We start from the raw sequence: 6,000 nt of genomic DNA on the forward strand, positions 1-6,000 counted from the left end.
GCACCAGCAGCATAACCAGTACCACCAGTACCATCAGCATCACCACCAACATCACCACCAACATCACCAGCTTCACCAACGACAACATCCGCATTCCACGCCTCAACATCACACTCAGTACCTCAAACATCAACATCATACGCCCCATAGATACCAAGGAATATTATTAATAATGAGTTAAGATGTATTGACTCATTCTTCCTGAAGAATTACATATGTATACTTTATATATATGGATTGGAACAATAATAAATCTTTTCGTACTAAGCTATTACGTGTGAATCTTAACTAGTATGTACTACATGGTTAATTCATATCACAATATGCTATGATGTACATCTTTTGTTAATAACTTAAGAATCGTTAATCATTGCTTCAATACAATAAACTCCATTTCGTAATAAACCAAGTGTATTACTCAAATATATGATTGATTGTATACTTTAATTTTCGATGTACTCGAAACTTTCTAGAAAATATCATTAGTGCCTTATGAATTTCACAAGAATTCCAAGAGCACCAACATCATATACCGAAGTATATCAATAACAATGAACGATGAAGTATTAATTCATAACTTCATTAGCGAAATATTTCACGACAATTATGAAATCTCTAAGGTTTTGGAGATTATTTATTCTCGTTTCAACAGCAAATCAAATGAGTTTAATATTATATTAGCTCATTAAAACCATGATTACATCTGAAGAATACATATATGAACGTATATCTTCTCTTTTGTACAAACTGTTAATTGTAAAAAATATTTTAACGGGTAGGTAAAACCCGAGAGATATTCATATCTCATATAAATATGTTACATTGTACATTCTTCCATTCTGATTCAGCAGTTGTTAACTATACTACTTACATTCACATGATATATGTATATGTTCACCAAAGAAAAACTATTTTCATACAAATTCAGTTACATACTCTGATTTTGACATATCGAAACTTAAGTAAAGCTTTAGCAAGTGTTATCTTCCTAAAGATCACTACATTCATGAATTATATTCATTCGTATTCTATGATGAATTATCAAATCAAACCACCGAACTTACCATTCCTTACTTTTGAAAATCACAACATTTCTTCGTCAACCGTTAGATCCATTGATGGATGCATCTTACGCTTAAACACTTCAAATTTAAAATTCTTGAAAACATCCTTTGAATCTTGACGATCGCAATCAGCGTTTAATCATCTAAAAATGAAATTTCTTGAAACCATTTCGGATTGATAACCGATGATTCAAATATGGCTGCATTAAATGCAGAGGAAACAGAAAAATTGTAGATGGTCTTAAGGGCCAACAGTTTGATAATAAAGAATGGTACGTTGGAAAAGCTCAAAAGAAAATTTGGAACTGAAAAACGGATTGAGCTAACCATGGAGGAGACCAAGGACAAACACAAGGGTCAAACCCTATATTCAAAGAATCCAGGTAATTTTGGATCCGGTGAAATCTTTAGAGAATATCTTGCTCCGAAGTCATGTTAAAAGCTTGCGGAAAATTTTTCTTCATCAACTTTCGAACTTAGAAATTCCAAAATATCATCATAAATATCCTCTATATTTCGAAAGATATCTTCATAACGATTCATGTCCGCAATTAAGTATCTCTTTGCGATATCTTTATAAAGGAAACTGTTTTAGTTTCTATATTCTGTAAAATTCGAGTTTAAATTATAAATGCTTTGAAGAAGTGTTGGGAATTGAAGCATGAGTTAGTATAATATAATGACGTCAGGCCAACGTGATTATATTACAGTAAGTCATGCTAAGTTTTTAATGGAAGATGATGATTCATAGATTTTATAATCATCATTTTCCATGTTACACGACTCTTACATTCTATTTAACCTCTAAATATATCAAGAACATATTTTTCTTGATGATTCGGTCTTTTCCGGATATTCTGGTAATATGACAAATCAAATCGTGCTATTACATTTCCTTTCTACTTTATATATTATGATCATTCGAAACTTCATACCTATGAATTCTGGACCATTACTCGCTTGACTTGAAGTCGGGAAGAAGAAACAAAAGCATAAAGCTCCGACATATAAGGGAAAATATAAAGCCCGATAACGACTCCGAAATTACAAACCGTGTATATCAATGCGTATAGCAATATAAAGACACGGGATAATTAAAAACACTATAACCCCAAGAGCATAGTAGAAGTAAACAGATTCCTCTGGCGGTAAAAGAAAAAGAAGAATGACTGCATAGATGGTCAATATAATAACCAGGATCAGAACTGGATTAAGCATTTTCTTAATCTTTTGGAAGTTTGAATTGAGAAAGAAAGTATAGAAGTGGTGAAGATAATGAAACGAAAGAAGCTAATTTATAGCAAAATTCCAAACACATCAATCGAGGCAAATCACCGCATTTAATCAAACAAATCTCAAAATTTCGTAAATACCGGAGAATCAAATCTTATAGATTACGAAGATTTCCTTTAATTCCTTGAATTCCGGAAATCAATCGTGACTACGTCAAAAGTTAAGGCGAACATTTAATTTTCTCATTTCACTCTTTTATGATAGCTTCATTTATACTCTTCCTATAACGAATCGTTTTATCCATATTATTCAATAGTGATAAAACTTTATTTTTCAACTTATATTCATCATTAAAATATTCTTGTTGTAAACAATGAAGATCTCTATCAAATTTCATGACTGTGATTTTCACGAACTCCTCTTTGTTTGTCTGCCCTAATATTGTGGCATAAAATGCTCAAGGTTTTAAATGAGCTCAGTACTATTCATAACACATTTCATGTATCCAATTTACTGAAATGACTTGTATAACATCATCATTTTGAATGATATTCGCATTAATGATAAAATGCACTTCGTTGAATAACCTATAGAAATCATGGAAGGAGAGGTCAAACAAACGCGTAAAAGCAATATACCTATCGTTAAAGTCTGTTGGAATTCGCGTAGAGGCCCCGAATATACCTGGGAACGCAAAGACCATATGAAACGGAAATATCCCCATCTCTTCTCAACTGCCGATGCAAACGAGGAAACTACCTAAAAACTTCGGGACGAAGTTTTCAATAACGGGGAGGTACTATAACGACCCTCATTTTTTCCATTCTATATTTTTCCAATATTAAAAGCCCAAACAATATAATTAAAACTTAATGATTAAACTTTAATCAACAATTGTTAAGTGTTAAGAGTTAGAAAACATATTAATTAACTTTGTACAAAAATTGACAAGTTAATAAAAGATGAAAATAATAAACTGTTAGTCGACACTCACTGCTAATTAAAATTTATGCATTTATGTAATATTATAACTAATAACCTATAAGTAATAAATAAAAAGTGACATTTATATAAATAATAAAACAATTGGGAACTAAATATATACAAGTCATGAATTAGTAAAAAGAAAATAATACTTATCATGTAGTAAATGTAAAAATAATAATAATAATAATAATAATAATAATAATGAGACTAAAAAAATCTTACATCCTTATGTTGACTAAAAATAAAGTGTAAACTAGTACATCCTTATGTTGACTAATTATAAACTAGTACCACCTATTGTTGACTAAAAATTATAAAACAAAATAAAATCATTAATTAGAACATCCTTATGTTGACTAACACTCTAATACTTGCACTATATAAACACCTAGTTTCTCATTCACAAATCACACCAAAATCCTCTCTCAAAAACAATCTCTCCCTCTCCCTCTCTTGTGGTATTCGGATCTTCAAGCTTGTTCTTCGTGTTCTTCAAGAATCTTCAAGGAGTTCTTCAAGATTTTCAAGGCTTTGATCTTCCATCTTCATCGTGTTCATCTTTTCTTTGTTAATTATCTTGAATCTTCAAAGGTATAACATAAACCCTAAACTATTTACATAAACTTTGATCTTTGATAATTCATATTCATATTATAAACTTGTTATTCATAAGTATATACATAAACACACCTAGATTTATATATACATATATACATGTAAAAAAAATATTTATATATATATATATATATATATATATATATATATACATATATATACGAATTATATATACATATACATATTAAAACCTTAAACCCTAATTACACCTAAACTATAATTCTTAAACCCTAATTAATTAAACTCTAAACATTTATGAAACCCTAGGACATTAATTACTAAACCCTAGTTATTAATTACTACTTTAATTAACTAACCCTAATTAATGAAACCCTAATACTACTTATACTAGTACTTAACATGTATATACTATTACTATTACTAGCACCTATAACCTACTAATTATATTGTAGCACAAAAACATTTTGGGATATGTATTAGAGATGTATAGATCTTCGAACTTTCTTGATGAATGGTTTCTACGAGATTCTAGGCAGAGGGTTTGGATTTCCGATTTAAAGGGTCCTATGGCTCAAGCCCCTAGATCTAAATTAGCCATTCGAAGGGAAAGGGGTGATTGGAAGCTTATCTAATACGGCAAGTATCCTAAAATGGAAACACTCATAAAAGTAGAAACTCTCTAGTCATAGAAACTTAGTAAAATAAGAAACTTTCTAAAAATAGAAACTTTATAAAAATAGTAACTTACTAGGAATAGAAACTTAGTAAAACAAACTATACTTAAACACATACTTAAACTTAAACATGGGCAAAACACTTAACTACTCTTAAATGTCAATAGGTTGACTTTCCTGCTCACTCGTTCAACTCTCTATTCCGAGGAATAACTCTCTCTACTTACTAAGGTGAATTCATAGCCCCACTCTTTATTGCTAGCAAACTTATTTAACTTATTTGGGGTGAGACACATGCTGCTTTTACTATTTACAATTTAAATACAAGTACCAACTATTAAACTGTGATATGTTGGGCTATGACCAGCAAGTCCCAACCGACAAGTATAAACGATAACTTGTTACGGGGCAAACTTGAAAGTCAAGTCTAAATATCAGTACTTACACGTATCTACTATTAAACTGTGATATGTTGGGCTATGACCAGCAAGCCCCCAACCGACAAGTATAAACGATAACTTGACACGGGGTAAACTTGAAAGTCTAGTCTAAATATCAGTACCAACTGTTAAAACTATGCTATACCCTGCTATGTCCGACTAAGTCCCTACAGTGATATTTTTAAGTGCTGCGGCATGCTTATTTATTGGGGGTAGGCCTATCGGGAGTAACGTCCCCGATACATTTGACTAAGTCTTTGTATTACTTGATAATGAAATTAAACCGACAAGGACAGACACAACTTGTCATGGGGCAAACTTGAATGTTTAGTCTAAATATCACGCACTGGCATAACTTTTGGATCTGCGAGATCTACTTTTTGATCCTGCGGGAGATCAACTTTACAACTAAATCTTGTGGTCTAAAAACAACGATAACTACTTTTGTTAAACCTATGAACTTCACTCAACCTTTTTGGTTGACACTTTAGCATGTTTTGTCTCAGGTGCTGTTTGATTCAAGCTTTCTTATCTACTACTTATGTGATGCTACTTGGACTTAGGATCAAGAGATATCGCATTTATTACTTCTGCATATGAACAATTACTTTATCGTTATTTCCATTATTGTAACGACATTTCATTTTCCGCTGCGTACTCAATAAAGTTAAATTTTATCATTTAGTATTGTTCTCGTATTATAATATGTTGGTTTATTTGATATTAGTAACGTTTCTTCCAGACCCTATTGGGAGGACGTTACATTATTGCCAGGCTTGGATCAATCATAAAAGTTTATCCTGCCACTAAGATCCACAACATGCAAAATACCACAAGCATTCACAAATGTATCCACAAACAATTATCGAATTATTACAAGCATAATGGTGATCATGTGTGAGAGTAGCAATACAAGTGTACTACCTCACACCGAATTAATAATCCGAGATTCCACAAGATAATTCTCAAATTAAGTTAAGTAACATGCCAAATTATTAAAATTGTTTCACAAATCATGATGAACAT

The sequence above is a fragment of the Rutidosis leptorrhynchoides genome, chromosome 4 (assembly GCF_046630445.1).
Source record: "Rutidosis leptorrhynchoides isolate AG116_Rl617_1_P2 chromosome 4, CSIRO_AGI_Rlap_v1, whole genome shotgun sequence".
Taxonomy (NCBI): domain Eukaryota; kingdom Viridiplantae; phylum Streptophyta; class Magnoliopsida; order Asterales; family Asteraceae; genus Rutidosis; species Rutidosis leptorrhynchoides.